Source organism: Macaca nemestrina, chromosome 3 (assembly GCF_043159975.1).
Source record: "Macaca nemestrina isolate mMacNem1 chromosome 3, mMacNem.hap1, whole genome shotgun sequence".
NCBI lineage: Eukaryota > Metazoa > Chordata > Mammalia > Primates > Cercopithecidae > Macaca > Macaca nemestrina.
This window is the reverse complement of record NC_092127.1, coordinates 185736609-185760161: the sequence shown is the minus strand read 5'-3', so window position 1 is coordinate 185760161 and position 23553 is coordinate 185736609. Positions and strand designations below refer to the sequence as shown.

Below are 23553 nucleotides of genomic sequence, written 5' to 3'. Positions count from 1 at the left end.
TTTCTAGATGGAAAGATGCTAGGGGAATGTGTGAAGAAACCTAGTTTGTAGGTAGTACTCAAGTGGATTTAACAATATATTATTTTCCTTAAAGAATATCTTTGTCTCTAACTTTTCCCTATCATTGAAAGCACTGTGATTTAAAATTCTCCTATTTCGAAACGTCTATCACCATTTGGTTTGATGAGCTAATTCCTAGCAGTCTTGCACTTTACTGAGCTGTTGCTTCCCGAAACAATCCTTTTCTATGAACGTCAGGGATTTATTTATTTATTTGAGATGGAATCTCTCTCTGTCGCCCAGGCTGGAGTACAGGGGCACGATCTTGGCTCACTGCAAGCTCTGCCTCCTGGGTTCACGCCATTGTCCTGTCATCCTCCCGAGTAGCTGGGACTACAGGCGTCCGCCTCCACGCCTGGCTAATTTTTTTTCTATTTTTAGTAGAGACGAGGTTTCACCATGTTAGCCGGGATGGTCTCGATCTCTTGACCTCGTGATCTGCCCATCTCGGCCTCTCACAGTGCTGGGATTACAAGCGTGAGCCACCGTGCCCGGCCCACTTCAGGGATTTTTATGAGGTTCCTCAGTCCATGTTTTGCCCACCCTTTGGCAAATATGCCTTGCCAAGAAGTACAGAGCAGGTGATCCTGATTTATGTGGACTAAGAATCTCTGGGGCTAGATTTCTGCTGAGTCTGTAGATGAGGCTTGAGGTAAGGAGGATTTTCTGCTTTTATTATTTTATCGATCCAACTGTACCTGCAGGCAAGGGTAGCATGAGGAATTTGGGGTTATGCTGTTCACGTACCTGTTTCTCCTAGAATCCAAATTTCCTGCTCCAAAGTTGATGCTCATTTATCTCTAGATCTTTCGTGGTGGGCACTTAAGAAATGTTTAGAAAATATTTTGTTAGCTCTAAATATGTATTGACTAAAACATAGAAGATGAGTAAAAGAAGTTCATTGAGAATTTTGAAATATGAAAGATCATGGGAGGAGAAATGGATAAGGCCCGGGAAGGCTTCCATGAGGACCAAACAGAATAGAATGATCACCTACCTGCCTGCTATGCAGGGTTGTTGTGAAGATCAACAAAATATTGTGGAATGAGTGATTCTAAAGCTTAAGAATCAGTGTTGTTGATTATTTTTAAACATCAAAAACTGCTAGATTTCTCCACTAAAATCTTCCAGTATATAGTCATAGGCACAACTGATATGAAGCCATATTACAAGTTCACATTATTATAATAGTTTATAATTAATTAACACAAAAAAAGTTTGTAAGCATGTAGTAGTGCTTTTCAATTCTCCTAGTAGAGCAATAGATGAGAAGTATACATAGGAAATAGTCTCTGTCTTCAAGAAAGGAATACTTCTGTATCTCCTACAAAAACAACGACGATGATGATGACAAAGAAAAAGAGGACGCAAAACTTGTAGTAGCACGAAACTACTTGCATAAATTGACCAATGTGCTAAGGAATTTAGATAATATGAATAAACACACAGTTATTCTATCTTTCATATGCTATTTTTATCATAATTTATGTTCTATAAAATGTGTGAGAATAAAGATGAAGCTTGGATGAGAGAAAAGAGAGAGCCCTAATCCCATTTTATCTCCTAAAAGCCACTGAAGGGGGTGACCTTCTTTACTAGGTTTTTGAATTTTAATATGTGAGGCTTTTGTTTGTTTATAACTTACAATCATACCAAGTGGTTTCTGTAGAAATGCCAATCATCAGGGACTTCCTCAACAGGGAGGAGTATCAGCATCTTCTCTGTAGCCAGCATACTTTTTTCACAAAAAGACTTTTTTTTTTGTTTGTTTGTTTGTTTGAGATGGAATCTCTCTCTGTAGCCCAGGCTGGAGTGCAGTGGTACCATCTTGGCTCACTGCAAGCTCTGCCTCCTGGGTTCACGCCATTCTCCTACCTCAGCCTCCCAAGTAGCTGGGACTACAGGCGCCTGCCACCACACTCGGCTAATTTTTTTTTTTGTATTTTTAGCAGAGATGGGGTTTCACCTTGTTAGTCAACACGGTCTCGATCTCCTGACCTCGTGATCCGCCCGCCTCAGCCTAAGACTTGTTTTTTTTAGAGCAGTTTTAGTTGCACAGCAAAACTGAAAGGAAGGCACTGGGATTTTCCATGTATCTGTGCACAGGCTTCCTCATTATTGACACTTCCCAACAGTCTTGCATTATTCACAATTGATGAACCTACATTAAGATATTATTTGCATCTCTAATTTAATTTGTATTATCTTAATTTAAATTTAAATTGGGTTAACAAGTTCAAATTATTTGGTCATGGTCAGTGTTTGTATTATGATATCAGAATTTGATTTTAGGATGTCTGAGTCTCAGAGGCTGGATGGATAATATGATCATTTTACAAGTTACTCTAGTTTTTATTGTGTGGCTGAAGAAACTGAAAGTCAACACAAATACTCAAGTTCAAAACTTGTAGGAAGTAGGTGATGGACATGGCTCCCTGGGACTCCCAAGTCTCTGCTCCCTCCTGATGTGGTATCACCTCACCTTATACCAGGGCTGCTTCCATTTCATTGCCAGTGGCCTGGTTTTAGGTTCATTGTTGACTATCCTCTCCATTCATATCCTGTTGCTTTTACAGTTTTAAACGACCACAAGACAAGAAAGGGAATTCAATCTGTAGTGGTGGAAGAAATGTTGACTTTGGAATCAGAACTTGCTTCAAATTTTGACTAAACCATTTAGTAGCTCTGTGAACTTGAACATGTTATTTACATTGCCTGCACTTCTACTTGCTCAGTTCATTCATTCCACCAGAGTTAACTGCTGCCAATTCTCTAACAGCATGCCTCTAGACCCCAGGGAGCTGGCAGTAAACATAGCGAGGCTCCATCCTCGGGGAACAGATATTATTGTGAGGCACAGAAATGATGAAAACAAACACATTTAATGTATAGAAATGTGTAAAATAAAGAACTAGGGATAATTGAAGGGATGTGACTTAAATACAAGTTGCCTATAAGATGTAGCCATTGAAATACCATTATTTTACGTTGATAGACCATCTTCGATGTTTTCCTCTGTTACACAGTTTTCTCTGTTTCCAGACTTGGCAGCCATCAGATAGAATGGTCAGCTAAGGTTTTCCAGGAGAGATGACAGTTGGAATGAGAGATACTAGGAACCAAGGGATTATGTGTGGGAAGAAGGATGAGCAGGTCATGCAGAAGAAACAGTAAATGCATAGACACTGGAGTTTTTGCAAAAAGACATGAGTTCTAACCATGGGTGACAGAGGGTAAGAGAGCAGTGAGAGGATTGGTGTATGAGATCAGGCAGATGTACAAGCCCCAGTTGGCCGTAGTTAGGATTTTAGTCTACACAAAATAAGAAGTCAATGAAAGGTTTTGAGCATGACAGTGACATCATCATATTTCTTTTTTTTTTTAATGCCTCATTTTACATGGAGTTGATTACTAACCACCTAATTATTTGACACTATAAAAAATGCTCTAGGCACGATCCTTGGAACAAAGTAGATTTCAACAAATATTACCTCTTGGTTCCTTTTCTTTTCTTTTCTTTTTTCTTAATTATTATTATACTTGAAGTTCTAGGGTACATGTGCATAACGTGCAGGTTTGTTACATATGTATACTTGTGCCATGTTGGTGTGCTGTACCCATCAACTCGTCATTTACATCAGGTATAACTCCCAATGCAATCCCTCCCCCCTCCCCCCTCCCCATGATAGGCCCCGGTGTGTGATGTTCCCCTTCCTGAGTCCGAGTGATCTCATTGTTCAGTTCCCACCTATGAGTGAGAACATGTGGTGTTTGGTTTTCTGTTCTTGTGATAGTTTGCTAAGAATGATGGTTTCCAGCTGCATCCATGTCCCTACAAAGGACACAAACTCATCCTTTTTTATGGCTGCATAGTATTCCATGGTGTATATGTGCCACATTTTCTTAATCCAGTCTGTCACTGATGGACATTTGGGTTGATTCCAAGTCTTTGCTATTGTGAATAGTGCCGCAATAAACGTACGTGTGCATGTGTCTTTATAGCAGCATGATTTATAATCCTTTGGGTATATACCCAGTAATGGGATGGCTGGGTCATATGGTACATCTAGTTCTAGATCCTTGAGGAATCGCCATACTGTTTTCCATAATGGTTGAACTAGTTTACAATCCCACCAACAGTGTAAAAGTGTTCCTATTTCTCCACATCCTCTCCAGCACCTGTTGTTTCCTGACTTTTTAATGATCGCCATTCTAACTGGTGTGAGATGGTATCTCATTGTGGTTTTGATTTGCATTTCTCTGATGGCCAGTGATGATGAGCATTTTTTCATGTGTCTGTTGGCTGTATGAATGTCTTCTTTTGAGAAATGTCTGTTCATATCCTTTGCCCACTTTTTGATGGGGTTGTTTGTTTTTTTCTTGTAAATTTGTTTGAGTTCTTTGTAGGTTCTGGATATTAGCCCTTTGTCAGATGAGTAGATTGCCAAAATTTTCTCCCATTCTGTAGGTTGCCTGTTCACTCTGATGGTAGATTCTTTTGCTGTGCAGAAGCTTTTTAGTTTAATGAGATCCCATTTGTCAATTTTGGCTTTTGCTGCCGTTGCTTTTGGTGTTTTAGACATGAAGTCTTTGCCCATGCCTATGTCCTGAATGGTACTACCTAGGTTTTCCTCTAGGATTTTTATGGTATTAGGTCTAACATTTAAGTCTCTAATCCATCTTGAATTAATTTTCGTATAAGGAGTAAGGAAAGGATCCAGTTTCAGCTTTCTACTTATGGCTAGCCAATTTTCCCAGCACCATTTATTAAATAGGGAATCCTTTCCCCATTTCTTGTTTCTCTCAGGTTTGTCAAAGATCAGATGGCTGTAGATGTGTGGTATTATTTCTGAGGACTCTGTTCTGTTCCATTGGTCTATATCTCTGTTTTGGTACCAGTACCATGCTGTTTTGGTTACTGTAGCCTTGTAGTATAGTTTGAAGTCAGGTAGCGTGATGCCTCCAGCTTTGTTCTTTTCACTTAGGATTGTCTTGGAGATGCGGGCTCTTTCTTGGTTCCATATAAACGTTAAAGCAGTCTTTTCCAATTCTGTGAAGAAACTCATTGGTAGCTTGATGGGGATGGCATTGAATCTATAAATAACCTTGGGCAGTATGGCCATTTTCACGATATTGATTCTTCCTATCCACGAGCATGGTATGTTCTTCCATTTGTTTGTGTGCTCTTTTATTTCACTGAGCAGTGGTTTGTAGTTCTCCTTGAAGAGGTCCTTTACATCCCTTGTAAGTTGGATTCCTAGGTATTTTATTCTCTTTGAAGCAATTGTGAATGGAAGTTCATTCATGATTTGGCTCTCTGTTTGTCTGTTACTGGCATATAAGAATGCTTGTGATTTTTGCACATTAATTTTGTATCCTGAGACTTTGCTGAAGTTGCTTATCAGCTTAAGGAGATTCTGGGCTGAGACAATAGGGTTTTCTAAATATACAATCATGTCATCTGCAAAGAGGGACAATTTGACTTCTTCTTTTCCTAACTGAATACCCTTGATTTCTTTCTCTTGCCTGATTGTCCTAGCCAGAACTTCCAACACTATGTTGAATAGGAGTGGTGAGAGAGGGCATCCCTGTCTTGTGCCAGTTTTCAAAGGGAATTTTTCCAGTTTTTGCCCATTCAGTATGATATTGGCTATGGGTTTGTCATAAATAGCTCTTATTATTTTGAGGTACATTCCATCAATACCGAATTTATTGAGCGTTTTTAGCATGAAGGGCTGTTGAATTTTGTCAAAAGCCTTTTCTGCATCTATTGAGATAATCATGTGGTTCTTGTCTTTGGTTCTGTTTATATGCTGGATTATGTTTATTGATATGCGAATGTTGAACCAGCCTTGCATCCCAGGGATGAAGCCCATTTGATCATGGTGGATAAGCTTTTTGATGTGCTGCTGGATCTGGTTTGCCAGTATTTTATTGAGGATTTTTGCATCGATGTTCATCAGGGATATTGGTCTAAAATTCTCTTTTTTTGTTGTGTCTCTGCCAGGCTTTGGTATCAGGATGATGTTGGCCTCATAAAATGAGTTAGGGAGGATTCCCTCTTTTTCTATTGATTGGAATAGTTTCAGAAGGAATGGTACCAGCTCCTCCTTGTACCTCTGGTAGAATTCAGCTGTGAATCCATCTGGTCCTGGACTTTTTTTGGTTGGTAGGCTATTAATTATTGCCTCAATTTCAGAGCCTGCTATTGGTCTATTCAGGGATTCAACTTCTTCCTGGTTTAGTCTTGGGAGAGTGTAAGTGTCCAGGAAATTATCCATTTCTTCTAGATTTTCCAGTTTATTTGCGTAGAGGTGTTTATAGTATTCTCTGATGGTAGTTTGTATTTCTGTGTGGTCGGTGGTGATATCCCCTTTATCATTTTTTATTGCGTCTATTTGATTCTTCTCTCTTTTCTTCTTTATTAGTCTTGCTAGTGGTCTGTCAATTTTGTTGATCTTTTCAAAAAACCAACTCCTGGATTCATTGATTTTTTGGAGGGTTTTAGTGTCTCTATCTCCTTCAGTTCTGCTCTGATCTTAGTTATTTCTTGCCTTCTGCTAGCTTTTGAATGCGTTTGCTCTTGCTTCTCTAGTTCTTTTAATTGTGATGTTAGAGTGTCAATTTTAGATCTTTCCTGCTTTCTCTTGTGGGCATTTAGTGCTATAAATTTCCCTCTACACACTGCTTTAAATGTGTCCCAGAGATTCTGGTATGTTGTATCTTTGTTCTCATTGGTTTCAAAGAACATCTTTATTTCTGCCTTCATTTCGTTATGTACCCAGTAGTCATGCAGGAGCAGGTTGTTCAGTTTCCATGTAGTTGAGCGGTTTTGATTGAGTTTCTTTGTCCTGAGTTCTAGTTTGATTGCACTGTGGTCTGAGAGACAGTTTGTTATAATTTCTGTTCTTGTACATTTGCTGAGGAGTGCTTTACTTCCAATTATGTGGTCAATTTTGGAATAAGTGCAATGTGGTGCTGAGAAGAATGTATATTCTGTTGATTTGGGGTGGAGAGTTCTATAGATGTCTATTAGGTCTGCTTGCTGCAGAGATGAGTTCAATTCCTGGATATCCTTGTTAACTCTCTGTCTCGTTGATCTGTGTAATGTTGACAGTGGAGTGTTGAAGTCTCCCATTATTATTGTATGGGAGTCTAAGTCTCTTTGTAAGTCTCTAAGGACTTGCTTGATGAATCTGGGTGCTCCTGTATTGGGTGCATATATATTTAGGATAGTTAGCTCTTCCTGTTGAATTGATTCCTTTACCATTATGTAATGGCCTTCTTTGTCTCTTTTGATCTTTGATGGTTTAAAGTCTGTTTTATCAGAGACTAGTATTGCAACCCCTGCTTTCTTTTGTTCTTCATTTGCTTGGTAAATCTTCCTCCATCCCTTTGTTTGGAGCCTATGTATGTCTCTGCATGTGAGATGGGTCTCCTGAATACAGCAGACTGATGGGTCTTGACTCTTTATCCAATTTGCCAGTCTGTGTCTTTTAATTGGAGAATTTAGTCCATTTACATTTAAGGTTAATATTATTATGTTTGAACTTGATCCTGCCATTATGATATTAACTGGTTATTTTTCTCGTTAGTTGATGCAGTTTCTTCCTAGCCTCGATGGTCTTTACATTTTGGCATGTTTTTGCAATGGCTGGTACCGGTTGTTCCTTTCCATGTTGAGTGCTTCCTTCAGGGTCTCTTGTAAGGCAGGCCTAGTGGTGACAAAATCTCTAAGCATTTGCTTATCTGTAGAGGATTTTATTTCTCCTTCACTTATGAAACTTAGTTTGGCTGGATATGAAATTCTGGTTTTAAAATTCTTTTCTTTAAGAATGTTGAATATTGGCCCCCACTCTCTTCTGGCTTGGAGAGTTTCTGCGGAGAGATCTGCTGTTAGTCTGATGGGCTTCCCTTTGTGGGTAACCCGACCTTTCTCTCTGGCTGCCCTTAAGATTTTTTCCTTCATTTCAACTTTGGTGAATCTGGCAATTATGTGTCTTGGAGTTGCTCTTCTCAAGGAGTATCTTTGTGGCGTTCTCTGTATTTCCTGGATTTGAATGTTGGCCTGCCCTACTAGGTCGGGGAAGTTCTCCTGGATGATATCCTGAAGAGTGTTTTCCAACTTGGTTTCATTTTCCCCCTCACTTTCAGGCACCCCAATCAGACGTAGATTTGGTCTTTTTACATAATCCCATACTTCTTGCAGGCTTTGTTCATTTCTTTTTCTTCTTTTTTTCTTTTGGTTTCTCTTCTCGCTTCATTTCGTTCATTTGATCCTCAATCGCTGAAACTCTTTCTTCCAGTTGATCGAGTCAGTTACTGAAGCTTGTGCATTTGTCACGTATTTCTCGTGTCATGGTTTTCATCTCTTTCATTTCGTTTATGACCTTCTCTGCATGAATTACTCTAGCCATCAATTCTTCCACTTTTTTTTACAAGATTTTTAGTTTCTTTGCGCTGGGTACGTAATTCCTCCTTTAGCTCTGAGAAGTTTGATGGACTGAAGCCTTCTTCTCTCATCTCGTCAAAGTCATTCTCCATCCAGCTTTGATCCGTTGCTGGCGATGAGCTGCGCTCCTTTGCCGGGGGAGATGCGCTCTTATTTTTTGAATTTCCAGCTTTTCTGCCCTGCCTTTTCCCCATCTTTGTGGTTTTATCTGCTTCTGGTCTTTGATGATGGTGACGTACTGATGGGATTTTGGTGTAGGTGTCCTTCCTGTTTGATAGTTTTCCTTCTAACAGTCAGGACCCTCAGCTGTAGGTCTGCTGGAGATTGCTTGAGGTCCACTCCAGACCCTGTTTGCTTGGGTGTCAGCAGCAGAGGCTGCAGAAGATAGAATATTGCTGAACAGTGAGTGTACCTGTCTGATTCTTGCTTTGGAGGCTTCCTCTCAGGGGTGTACTCCACCCTGTGAGGTGTGGGGTGTCAGACTGCCCCTAGTGGGGGATGTCTCCCAGTTAGGCTACTCAGAGGTCAGGGACCCACTTGAGCAGGCGGTCTGTCCGTTCTCAGATCTCAACCTCCGTGTTGGGAGATCCACTGCTCTCTTCAAAGCTGTCAGACAGAGTCGTCTGCGTCTGCAGAGGTTTCTGCTGCTTTTGTTGTTATCTGTGCCCTGTCCCCAGAGGTGGAGTCTACAGAGACAGGCAGGTTTCCTTGAGCTGCTGTGAGCTCCACCCAGTTCAAGCTTCCCAGCAGCTTTGTTTACCTACTTAAGCCTCAGCAATGGCGGGCGCCCCTCCCCCAGCCTGGCTGCTGCCTTGCGGTTAGATCTAGACTGCTGTGCTAGCAATGAGGGAGGCTCCGTGGGTGTGGGACCCTCCTGGCCAGGTGTGGGATATGATCTCCTGGTGTGCCTGTTTGCTTAAAGTGCAGTATTGGGGTGGGAGTTACCCGATTTTCCAGGTGTTGTGTGTCTCAGTTCCCCTGGCTAGGAAAAGGGATTCCCTTTCCCCTTGTGCTTTCCAGGTGAGGCAATGCCTCGCCCTGCTTCAGCTCTCGCTGGTCGGGCTGCAGCAGCTGACCAGCACCGATTGTCCGGCACTCCCCAGTGAGATGAACCCAGTACCTCAGTTGAAAATGCAGAAATCACTGGTCCTCTGTGTCGCTCGCGCTGGGAGTTGGAGACTGGAGCTGTTCCTATTCGGCCATCTTGCTCCATCCCCCGCCATCTTGCTCCGCCCCCCCTCCTTTTCTTAATACAGAGATTCAGATTTCTGCAGACAAGTGGGACATTGTTAGAAAGAGGACTACTCAGCACTAGCGCTGTTTCCTTGGAAAGTAGCTCACTCTTCTTTGTTCTTTGGCCAACAATTGAGCCTGGACCTGAAAAAAGTGGTCTTTGAACACTGACTCTTGCAAAATCCCTGTGGAGGTCTGCAAAGGCAGAGCCAGAACGAGAACTAAAGTTGAAGGGGGGGTTTGATCCAAGTGGGAGGCAGACAATGAGTGGATTAACTCAGGTCAAGGGAAGAAAAAAGTGAAGGAGAAAAATAGTTGAAGTGGGATGCATATTGAAATAACAAGTAACTAGAGGTGACCTTTTTGATGCAGATGGCAGAGCCAAACAGGGAGCTTTGCAGCAGGCAAGAAATACTCCTGAAACTGCACATGTCCCAGGAGGGCGGTGAGAGAGGCTTCCAATGCTGAGCACAGAGAGGTCTGCTCAGTCCTCCTGCAAACAGCTGATGAGTGGCAAAACTTGCTTTCATAACTGATAAAAGCATCCCTAAGAGAGCTGATGGCTTATAGAATTACTTCCAAGAGGAAACTTTCACTTAGATGACTACAAACTGGATCAAACTGAACTCCACAAGCATGCTGCATTTTAAAAAGTAATTGTGCTCAGGTAAGAGCATTGCGTACATCAGAGTTTGCAAATTCATTAATTCCTTCATTTATTCTTTGAGAATCTACTATGTACTGAGGACTTTTTAGGTGCTGGAGACCAAATATTGATCAGAATCTCTGCTTTCTTAGAATATAATTTATATAATTTTGGGGGTGTGGGTGGAAACAATAAACAAAATGTATGTTAAATATAAAGTACGTCGGATGGTAATAAATGTCAGGAAAAACGTAAAGGGCATTAAGAGGATTAAGTGTGCAGGGTGGAGGTGGTTGGGTGTGGCTGCAACATCAAGTTGGGAGGGCATAATGAAAGGCTGTATGAAAAGGCAGCAGCAGAGCAGTGAGGAGAAGGAGTTAGATCCTTGCTATGTGAGTGAAACGTTTCTTGGAAGAGGGAAGAACAGAAAAGCCAGCACAGCTAAAATTAAATGAGGATAAAAGGGAAGGTAGTTGACATCAGAGAGGGGAGGACCACAGGTCATGAAGCCAGGTGATGAGATGTAAACTCCCTGGAGGGTTTGAGCAAAGCAGTGACATGACTTGATCTAAACCTGTTTAAAGGATCGTCCTAGCTGCTGTGTTGTAAATAGACTACCTGGGCTAAAGGGCAGAAGGATATCAGTTATGGCAATCCTGGCTACTGATGATGAAAACTTGGGCCCAGGAGTTGCGATGGAAGCAACGAAAAGAGAAGAAATTTCTGGATTCATTTTAAATTTAGAACTGACCAAGTAGGTTGATCCATTATATTTGGTCTATAAGAAAAGACAAGGATTCATTGGCTGGGATTAGGATTTGGAAAGCATGTTGGTGTGCCGGAGTTGAGGGGAAATCAGGAGTTCATTTCTGAGACATGTGTCAGCAGAATGGGGGTGTGTTGAAGGCAGAGATGTATTCAGGACATTTTCTTCTCTCATGCTGACTCCAGTACATAGGAGGTGGCTGATCAGAGTGTGGCGGGTACAGGACTCTGAAGACCCATCCTGGCAGAGAGATAGCCTTGACTGATTTCCAATTCTGATCATTGCTTCAACAGTAGAGAATATGTGAAAACAGCATTCTTATTTTAATAATATTGGTAGGTGATATTGTTTGAATGTGTTCCCTCTAAAATTTATGTTGAAACTATTCCTTCACCCAATAGAATTAACAGTTGCAGTCTTGTAAGGTGATTGAGTTATGATGCTCCACCCTCACATGTGGGATTAGCACCCTTTTAAGAGGGCTCCAAGTTGAAGGGAGCACTCTCTTGTTCTCCTGGTCTTCTGCCATGTGCGAAGGCAGTGCTCCTCCCTTCCAGAGGATGCAACAACAAGATGCCATCTTGGAAGCTGAAAGCAGCCCTCACCAGATACCACTTCTGCTAGTGCCTTGATCTAGAACTTTCCAGCCTCCAGAATAATGAGAAATAAATTTCTACTGTTCATAAATTATACAGTCTGTGCTATTTTGTTACAGCAGCACAAATGGACTAAGACAATGAGTCTTTTCTTTTTTTTTTTTACAATCCTTTCTATAGGTCAGATGCCTCATATAAGAAAGATTTTATAAGTTTAATTTTGAGCTTTTCATATTCACAGAAGCTCCAGGTTAGACTATCTCTCCCAGTTGGCTTCACTATCTCCTGTAGATCTGGTTTTAAAGAAGATCCCTAGAGTTTTTTTTGCTCCTCAAGGAGATTGAAAAATGAACTCAAAGAGCTCAACTGAATCTTATCAACAGTTGCCTCCTCATAGCACTGAAGACTTCACTGTTACACAGAATATAAGAGGCCTTGCTCATGAAGCAATCTATAAGAACTGATTATCTACTTTTTCTTAGAAGATTAGGATTAACCTCATCAAGTTTACATCTTAGTTGTCTTCCTAGGTCAAATGGGAACCTCTCATTATTCTCACTCTTTTCCCAGGGTTATTTACTGAAATAGCTCTGGATTAGAATAAATTGATCCTCAATTCTTCATAGTCTCATCAAAACTTCCAAGCTGCCCTCTGAAATTCATTGTATCTCACTAGAAAAACCATATGGGAATTCTCTAACTTGCACATCTTCATGTTCACCAATCTATCTGTATCTAAGCCTTTTGTTCCCCCTTTTCTACATATTCCTAACTCCTTTCCCATTGCAATAGATTTACTGTCCCCTCTCCCATGGAGGACCAAATTCTTGGTCCGTGCATTGGATCCCATAAGCTCTTGTGTACTCATATTTCTCACTTCTGTGATTATCCTCCTCCCTCCCAGAGCATCCAACATTCTTTGCAGAAACATCTGTATTTTTTTAAAGAAGAATTAACATAGTTTTATGTAGTCTTTAGTAGACAACATGCATCCATGTAAATTAAACAGTATTTTCTACAATTGTGTGAATATAAGGCCACAATATTCACTATGAATAAATTCCTTAAATAGTAATTTTAATATCAATGTTATTTATTATTTTGAAATATAAAGTATTATAAGTGAGTTAAGGTTACAGATCAAAATACAAGAAACATCTGTATTATGCAATGCTGGATGTTACCAAACATTATGTAGTATCTCTCTTGATTTCTTGTCACTTTAGCTACTTCCTAATTTCTCTAGATCACTGAGAGAAAACTACAAGAAATACTAAAAAAATACTAGAAAAACTCTACTCGCTGTCCTTATATCCTCACTTACTGTTCTTCCTTGAACCCATTTCTATCCTATTTTTCTCTCCACCATACCACTGAAACTGCTTTAGTCAAGGTTGCCAGTGATCGCTGCATGGTTAATCCAACGGTCAGTCTCAGTCCTCATTTTATTTTACTTGTCTGCAGGGTTGGGCAGAAATGAAACTTCTGCTATCTTAAAACATTTTATTTGTTTAATATCTCCCAATTTTTCACACATTTTACCAGCAGATTTCCTCAATCTTTTTTTTTTGTCTTTTATAGATACCTTATATTTATGAAAATTAAATGAGATGATGTCTGAAAACTACCTAATAGATGTATAAAACAGTCAGTGATTCTCTTTCTCCATTCCTCCTTCATCCTTTTTGTGTATATGTATATGTGTGTGTGTGTGTATTTTACTTTTCAGTGTGTCTCAATTTATTTAAAGGTACTCCAGTGAGTGCTTTTGCAGTAGCCTGGAGCTCATATTTTAAGACAGTTTTCTCTCTCTTATCATTCCCTAGATGAACTTATTGAGTTTTGCGGATTTCCAAAACAACTGTATGCTTAACACTCACAAAACAAATTAAAGCCATTCTCTGTTACCTGAGCTTCAGAGTCAATGTATCATTTGTATGCTCAAGAGCTATGTCACAATTAATATATTTAAAGAAGAACTCTCAATTCAACATCTCTGCACATTTTTTTGTTCCAATAAATGACATTATAATTCCGTCAACTGTTCAAGTCAAAAACCTAGACGTCACCTTCAAATACCTTCTTTCCTTCAAAATCTTTAACCAATACATAACTATGTATTGGGCCATTATAATATTCTCTCTACTAATCTTTCCTCTTCACCCTTGTCTTCCTGACAATTTATAATTCTTCATTTTCTTCGTTGTCATTAAACAAATTCAACTAGAATGCAAGGCCCATTAATATAAGTAACATCCGGTTTTTTGGGGGGTGGGAACTTGTCTGTTTTTTTAAAATATTTTTAATTTTTGGATACATAATATAGGATACATATGATATTTTGATACAAGCATACAATTGTATAATGATCAAATCATGGTAGTTGAAATATTTATCATTTCAAACATTTAGCATCTCTGTGTTGGGAAAACTCCAAATGCACTTTTTTAGTTATTTTGAAATATACAGGAAATCACTGTTAACTATAGTCACCCTGTTGGTGCTATTAAACACTAGATCTTACTCCCATCTAACTGTATTTTGCTATCCACTAACCAACCCTTCTTGATCTCCCTCTCTTCATTTCTTATCCCAGCCTCTGTAGCCATCATTCTACTGTCTACATCCACAAAGTAATTTTTTGATTTTTTAGCTCGCATATGTGAGTGAGAATATGTGACACTTGTTTTTCTGCACTTGCCTTATTTCACTTAATGTCCTCCATTTCCTTCCATATTGTCCCAAATGACAGGAATGCATTATTTTTATTTTTATGGCTGAATAGTATTCCATTATGTCCATTATGTATATGTACCACATTCTCTTTATACATTCAACTGTTGATGGACACTTATATTGCTTTTCATTTCTGGCTACTGTGAATAGTGCTGCAATAAGCATGGGAATGCAGATATCTCTTTGATATACTGATTTGTTTTCTTTTGGGTATGTGCCCAGCAGTGGGAATGCTGGGTCACATGGTAGTTCTATTTGTATTTATTTGAAGAACCTCCATACTGTTTTTCACAGTGGCTATACTACTTTACATTCCCATCAACAATGTATGAGCATTCGCCTTTCTCCAAGTACTCACCAGAATTTGTTTTGTTTTGTTTTGTCTTTTTGATAAAGATGGCTTTAACTGGAGTGAGATGATATCTCATGGTGGTTTTGGTGCATTTCTCTGATGGTTAGTGATATTGAGCTTTTCATCATATACCTGTAGGACATTTGTATGTCTTCTTTTGAGACATGTCTATTTAGATTTTTTGCCCCCTTTTTTCCTGTTAAGCAAGAGTGGAATGATGTGATTATAGTTCACTGCAGCCTCAAACTCCTGGACTCCAGTGATCCTCCCTCCTCAGCCTCCAGAGTAGCTGGGATTACAGGCACGAGCCACCAAGCCTGGCTTTTGACCAGTTTTAATCGGATTTTTTTTTTTTTTTTTTTTTTTTTTTTTTTTTTTGCTTTTGGGTTGCCTTTTTTTTTCGAGAAACATAACCTTTTAAAAGATGAAATAAATACTCCAGTATATGCAAGGTAAAAATAATGTTGGGGAAAAATCATACTATAGTGTAAATTTAAAAATAAAACACATGCTGACAGTAGCTTTTCCTCCATTTGGAAATCACATGGCAAATTTATACTCCTTCCACACCCAGTATAGTTCTAATTCAACACAATTGCTTAAAATAAATAGCAATATCCATCCCAGCACTTTGGGAGGCCGAGGCAGGCAGATCACAAGATCAGGAGATCAAGACCATGGTGAAACCCTGTCTCTACTGAAAATACAAACAATTAATCGAGCATGGTGGCGGGCACCGGCAGTCCCAGTTACTCCAGAGGCTGAGGCAGGAGAATGGCATGAACCTGGGAGGCGGAGCTTGCAGTGAGCTGAGATCACAACACTGCACTCCAGCCTGGGTGACAGAGCGAGACTCCGTATAAAAAAAAAGGTAGCTCCATTTATGTTTAAGAAGTGAAAAACTGAGGTAACTTTTCTTTTAATTAGAAAAAAGCAAAAAAATTGTTTTATATAACCTGGTTACTAATTGCCGGTGAGTTGAAGAGTTTGCAAATATCTTCTCTGAATCTGTAGGCTGTCTCTTCACTTTGTTAATTTTATCCTTTAAGCTTTTTAGCTTGATGTAATTCCATTTTTTCATTTTTGCTTCAGTTACCTGTGCTTTTGAGGTCTTAGTCAAGAAATATTTGCCCAGACCAATGCCCTGAAGCATTTTCCCAATGTTTTCTTCTAGTAGCTTTGTAGTTTCAGGTCTTACATTAAAATCTTCAATTCATTTTGATTTTTTTTTTTTGTAAATGGGGAGAGTCTAGTTTCATTTTTCTGCATGTGAATGTTCAGTTTTCCAAGAGCCATTTATTAAAGAAACTGACCTTTCCCAAGAGGTTCTTGGTGTTTCTGTGAAAAATGAGTTGACTGGAAATGCTTGGATTTATTTCTGGGTTCTCTATTCTGTTCCATTGGTCTATGAGTTCTGCTTTTATGCCAGTATCATGCTATTTTAGTTACTATAGCTTTGTAGTATAATTTGAAGTCAAAAAATTTGATGCCTCCAGCTTCTAATTTGTCTGTTTTATTTACTAGCATATGCTCTATGCCCTGAAATAGGGCCTGATGAGTAGTAGGCACATACTCTGTAAGTGTTGAATAGATGCACAATGAGTGAATGAATGCATATGGTTTGAAGACATAGCATAAAAACTTATCTGAAGAATAAAAATATACAACAGTATTAAGGTAAATATTATTCTTCTTAGATCATTTGATTCATTTTGTTCACCTAAGCTATTGATGCAGTAAACACAGAACCATCAATATATCTAGAAATTATATTCTTGGCTATAGAATAAACATGCTGTTTGTAACAGACAAATTATTTTGCATTCAATATGCTTTTCCCTAAAATAAAGAAGATGATTTTGATTGTTAAGTTCCCATACAGCTTTTATATTCTACTTTCATATTTAATTTAAAGCACCTGAATCATTGACTCTAAACGGCTTACCTATTTATAATTGGGCTTTTTTCTTATTCCAAGTAAATAAGAACAGTTTCCATTTATAGCTTGCAAAAATCCTCACCATTCTTTTTTGTTCAAGAAGCTACAATTTACTTTCAGAACTATCCCTGTTGTCTGAGATGTCTTATTTAATAAATTATATATATCTGCATTTAGTCAAATATTTCCTACAAGTTCCATGGTACACTGTAGCCTGCTAATCCTAGATCATGAGAATTGACTATTATTTGTGAACTTGACATCAAATGTTGGTAGCTTGACAATTGCCATGGAGTCAAATCAGAAAGTCAGCAAATGCTACACATCAGGGTTTCTTTGTTTTGATTTGTTTTTCCCATGAAGGACTGATCTACCTTTATTGATGGAGGTATCCAATTATTTGACTTCAAATTATACTGCAAAGCTATAGTAACTAAAACAGCATGATACTGGTATAAAGGCAGACTCACCAAGCAGTGGAACAGAATAGAGAATCCAGGAATAAATCCAGGAATTTACATTCATTTCATTTTGGACAAAAATATCCACTGTAAGTGACTTTGTTTTCAATTTTGTTTCTTTTATATTTCAATAGTTTTGGGGGTGCAGGTGGTTTTTCGCTACAAGAATAAGTTCTTCAGTAGTGATTTCTGAGATTTTTGTGCATCTGTCACCTGAGCAGTCTACACTGTATCCAGTATGTAGTCTTTTATCCTTCTTCCCTCTTACCCTTTCCCCTAGTCCCCAAAGTCATGAATTCTTTGCCTAAACCAATGTCTAGAAGAGTTTTTCCAATGTTATCTTTTAGAATTTTTATGGTTTTAGGTCTTAGATGTAAGTCTTTGATACATCTTGAGTTGATTTTTGTATAAGTTGGGAGATGAGAGTCCAGTTTCATTCTTCTACATGTGGCTTGCCAGTTTTCCTCTACTTTATGTTCTTGTATGCTTTGTTGAAGATCAGTTGGCTATATTTGGGTTCATTTCTGGGTTCTTCTGTTCCATTGGTCTACATGCCTATTTTTGTACCAGTACCATGCTGTTTTGGTAACTATAGCCTTGTAGTATAATTTGAAGTCGAGTAATGTGATGCCTCCAGATTTGTTCTTTATGCTTAGTAGTGCTTTGGCTATGCAGGTTCTTTTTTGCATTCCATATGAAATTTTAGGATAGCTTTTCTTAGTTCTGTGAAGAATAATGGTGGCATTTTGATGGGAATTGCACTAAATCTGTAGATTGCTTTTGGCAGTATGGTCATTTTCACAGTATTGATCTACTCATCCATGAGCATGGGACATGTTTCCATTTGTATCATCTATTATTTCTTTCATCAGTGTTCTGTAGATTTTTTTGTAGAGATTGTTCACCTCCTTGGTTAAGTATATTTCTAAGTATTTTATTTTGCAGCTGTTGCAAAAGGGATTCAGTTCTTGATTCTCAGCTGCTTGGTCGCTGTTGCCGTATAGCAGTGCTACTGATTCATGTATATTGATTTTGTATCCCGAGACTTTACTGAATTTCTTTATCTGATCTAGGAGCTTTTTGGATGAGTCTTCAGGGTTTTCTAGATATACAATCATAACATTGGTGAAAAATGAGTTTGACTTCTCTTTTCCAGCACAGATGCCCGTTATTTTTTTCTCTAATTGCTCTGGCCAAGACTGCGGTACTATGTTGAATAGAAGTGGTTAAAGTGGGCCCATTGCAGTGGCTCACTCCTGTAATCCCAGCACTTTGGGAGGCCGAGGCGGGTGGATCACAAGGTCAGGAGATTGAGACCACCCTGGCTAACACAGTGAAACCCCATCTCCACTAAAAATACCAAAAAAAAAAAAAAAAAAAAAGCCTGGCGTAGTGGGGGGTGCCTGTAGTCCCAGCTAATCAGGAGGCTGAGGCAGGAGAATGGCGCGAATTCGGGAGGCGGAGCTTGCAGTGAGCTGAGATCGCCACCACTGCACTCCAGCCTGGGCGACAGAGCAAGACTCTGTCTTAAAAAAAACAAAACAAAACAAAACAAAACAAAAAAAAAAACAAAAACCAGAAGAGGTTAAAGTGGGCATCCTTGTCTTCTTCCGGTTCCCAGAGGGAATGCTGTTAACTGTTTTTTCCAGTCAGTATTATGTTGGCTGTGGGCTTGTCATGTATGGATTTTATTTATTTGCGGTATGTCCCTTCTATTCCTGTTTTGTTGAGGGTTTTTATAATAAGGGGATGTTGGATTTTTATCAAATGCTTTTTCTGCACTGATTGAAGTGATCATATGATTTTTGCCTTTAATTCTGTTTATGTGATGTATGGCTTCTTCTGACTTGTGTATGTTCAATGATCCCATCATCTATTGTGTGAAACCCACTTGATCATGATGTATTATCCTTTTGATATGCTGTTGGATTGGTTAGCTAGTAATTTGTTGAGAATTTTTGCATTTATGTTCATCAGGGATATTGGTGTGTAGTTTTCTTTTTTTGTTAAGTCTTTTCCTGGTTTTGGTATTAGAATAATACTGGCTTCATAGAATGATTTTGGGAGGATTCTCTCTTTCTCTGTCTTTTGGAATAGTTTCAGTAGGATTGGTACCAATTCTTCTTTGAATGACTGATACGCCAGTGAAAATTTTATGTCACTAGAGAAATTAAGGCAATCTATCATGCCTTCTGCAAGGCAAGACAAAAACAGTGGAAGGATAAGAAGGACACTAGTTATAGGTTGTTCACTTCACATACTTCATAGACTACACCTCTTTGGATTTTTATAACAACATTGTACATTTCATGATATTGTGTCTATTGTATAGATGTGGAAACTGAAGGGAAGAGGCCTACATGTTTCCCTCCCCTTCCTCCCTCCCTTCCTTCCTTCCTTCCTTCCATTGTTTAGATTGGAAAACCACTGGATTTTTATGATTATAATTTCTATTAATTTATAAAATTAAAAATATAAGATATAAAAGTTTCAGAGCTGCAAGTAGAGGTGGTAAGAAAGGAAGCTATTTGGAAGAAGTGATCTTTGAAATAAAGTATGTGAGACACCAAAATGAAAGACCCATGATGGGAGAGGTAGAGCGGGAGCAGGGAAAATCTCACTTCCAAGATGTTAACTAAAAAAAGGAGGGATGGAATTAAAAAAAAGAAAACTTGCTTCAATATTCTTTGTTTATTCATTCATTCATTCATTCAAAAGTGAAATATTGCATATCTGTGACAAATCACATGGATGCCTTATGAAAGATTTCGGGATGAATAAGACTTGGATTTTTTTCTAAAATGAACACATATATCTAGACAATATGTTTTGCATGATGCAGGCAATATAAGGTCATGAAAATGCTACATAGATTCAATATTTTGTATTAGGCTTCTCTGGAGAAACAGAACCAGTAAAGACAGATACAAACATAGATCAATTAATCTACACAAATGAAGTTATTATTAAGTATTAGTTCATGTGAGCATAAAGACTGAAAAGTCCCACAATCTGTAGTCTGCAAACTGGAGATCTAGGATAGCCAGTAGTACAGATTATAATCTGGGTCTGAAGGCTTGAGAACCAGGAGCACCAAGGGCAAAAGATCAATGTTCCAACTCAACCATGTAGGCAGCGTAAACTCAACCTTCCTCTGCCCATTTGTTTTGTCCAGGTCCTCAACAAACTGGATGATGCCTACTCACATTAGGGAGAACCATCTGCTTTACTCAGTTCATCCATTTAAATGCTAATCTCGTCTAGAAACACTCTCACAGACAGCCCAGAAATAAGGTTTTACCATACATCTGGGCATTCTGTGGCCTAATCAAGTTGACACGTATAATTAACTATCACAGATGGGTAACATTCTCTCATGGAATACAGTACTGAGGATGCTTTGTATAGAAATAACAGAACTTTCTTCGAATTGGGAATTAGAGATCATATCTCAGAAAATGGCATTAAGAACTCTGTGTTCTAGGTTCAGAGAGGTGCTTGCTGTGAACCTGGACTATTGCATACAACTGCCCAGAAGGTGCCACTTTAGAAGAACCAATGGAACTACAATATTCCTGTATGTGGAAGGGAGCACATGAAAATAATACGTTAGTTTCCTACTGCAGCTAGAACCAATTATCACAAATTTAGCAGCTTAAACCAACACAAACTTATTATCGTATAGTTCTTCAGGCCAGAATTTGAACACAGAGTTCACTGGACTAAAATCAACGTATCAGTAGAGCTGTGATCCTGTCTGGATGTTCCAAGGAAAAATCTGTTTTCTTGCTCATTGAGAGAGTTGGCATGATTCGGCTCCTCAGTGTTGTAGAATTGAAGCCCAGTTTCCTTGTACTGTTCGCAGGCAGCTGTTCCAAGACTCCGAAGGCCACCTTCATTCTGGTCTCGTGGCTCCCTTCCTCCCTTTTCAGTGTTAGCAACAGTCGATTAGTACCTGTAACCTTATCTTCTTTGTCAAGTCTCTCTCTTTACTTCAACCTGGAAAGATCCTCTGCTTTTAAGGGCTCATATGATTAGATTGGATAGTCTGAATAATTCTGAATTATTTCCCCTTCTAAAGGTCCATAGTTTTAATCACCACTTCAAATTCTCTTTTGCCATGTGTCAGGGTAAATTCATATGTCAGCTTGACTGGGTCATGGCAGGCCCAGATATCTCATTAAACAACATTTCTGTGAGGATGTTTCTGGAAGAGATTAGCATTTGACTTGGTGGACTGAGTGAAGAAGAAGAAGGCACCCCTCAATGTGAGCAGACCTCACCCAATCAGTTGAAGACCTGAATGGAACAGAAGGAAAAGGAAGGTTGGATTAGCCATTTCTCTGCCTGACTGCTTAGATGGAACATTAACCTGCTTTCGCTCTAGGTACTCCTGGTTCTCAGGGTTTCAGGCTTGGACTGGAATTTATACCATCAACTCTCTGGCTCTAAGGCCTTAAAACTATACCATGAGCCTTCCTGAGTCTCCAGCTTGAGGGCAGAGAGAGGGAACTCTTAGCCTCCATAATCATCACAGGAGTCTATCTCTCTCTCTCTTTTTCTCTGTGTGTCTATGTGGGTGTGTAGACATATTCTTTTTCTCTGAAGAGTTCTAATACATATTTGGTAACATATTCACAGATGTTGACAATGAGGGTGTGGACATCTTTGAAGGGGGTATTATTTGTGTTACTTTAATGAGTTAGTCTCCAAGTTCAGGGGTATAATTTAAAAGGAAAATAAAACATACATACTGAGTTGAGGTTGAATTACTGGGGAGCCAGAAGGTTTGATAACCTACCCTGTAACTATAAGAGATAAGGAAAAAGAGAAAGAAAAGTTGGTAAGGGTGGTATTTCCCTCTTTGTTTCCTGAGATGAAGGGAAGATGTGTTCTGCCAGTGCTCAGGGAATGTGAGTGGATGAAACTGGGTATTCAGGAGAGTGGGAGCCCACTGCAAGCTAGAGAAAAGCAGCCCTAGGCCACAAGGGACACTTATGCCTAGAAGAAAGGATTGTGCTTGAGTATTCCACCATTAGGATTCCCATTCACATACATTGAATAAGTGGAAGATAAGTTGGAGATGCCAGAGATCATCATGAATGAGGCAGACACATTACCACACCTACTACATAATTGAGCATGTAAGGGGGCTTCTTTTTCCCTTTCAAACCCTGATCAAACATAGAGAAAGGTGGGCTGATTGTGAAATAGAAGATTATGCCCTTAGTTATACTCTAAGCTTTAGGAACTTTCAGTCAAGTCTTACTGAAAACAAGAGAAAGAGCTTAGAATACAATTATAGCCATTCTTGAGATAATAAAGCTGTCCATGTTTATGTTAGAGTGTAGTCTCCTTAATTAAACTAATCAAAATAGAAAAGTAAGAAAAAGTAGATGGTAAAGGTGCATGAATAGGGCTGTTTTAATAGGATATTAGATGAACTTGGAAATATTGTGTGGGGGACCCAGCCTCTCTAACTTAAGGAATGTATGAGCTTGATTCAAATTAAATTTGAAAAACAAAAACAAAAACAGAGAAACAACTTCAGAAATAAGCAGTTTTCAGGAGGCCTCTATTCTTTTGAGTTCTACCATTATTTATCCAAGAAACTGAAAGCAAATCACTTTGTTTTTGATGTTTATATTGTCTCAATTAAAGAAGGAATATTGTTACTATAAAAAAGACATTTTTAATACACTGTCAATGAAAGTTCCTTAATGAATGAACAAGTGAATGATGAATGCAAAACAGTATAGGGCATTGACTGAAGAGGTAGGTGATGGAGTTGAGATGAACTAGGGATCTGTTTGCTTTTGTGTAATTTGGAGGAAATAAGCACCCACATCAACAGTAGTGATAGCAAGGGGAGGAAAGGCACCAGTGGGATAACTTTGAAAATGGAAGATGAAGATGTACAACATGTCTTTGAAATCTAAGTTTTGGGTCTTTTTCTGCACAACAAAAGAAGTTAAACAACTAGACCTGCCTGTTGAAAGCCTCTTTAGTTTCTCTTTGCCAGCTCATGTGTTGTTAGACCATGGAATTATATCAGAAAGGAACTTCGCACGTTTTCAAATAGCCTATTTTTAGGGAGCATGAATAATTACACCAGATGGCTGTTTAAAATCCGTTGGCATTGTTTCTACTGTACATTCATTGTTTAGAAACCCATTTTGTTAGATTTCAAAGAGAGGTACAAAGTTGCAATAGTCGTCATATTTAGCATTTATTTCTTTTGTAAACCTTTGTAAAAACTTCCACTGAGAGAAGGTTAACGGAGATGCTGATGTGGAGATTTTTAATAAATTA

General features: G+C 38.9%; 1 non-coding gene across 39 annotated transcripts in view; it reads left to right on the top strand.

The window, feature by feature from the left end:
• The window catches only part of LOC105487940 (uncharacterized), a 224040-nt gene that overhangs the window by 80355 nt on the left and 120132 nt on the right, over positions 1–23553 (top strand). The window contains exon 6 of one of the 39 annotated variants that reach the window (XR_011621483.1): positions 21371–21566. The exons of the other annotated variants lie outside the window; for them this stretch is intronic. This is a non-coding gene — a transcript (uncharacterized protein). The remainder of the gene's footprint in view (positions 1–21370; positions 21567–23553) is intronic. 39 annotated transcript variants of the gene reach the window in all.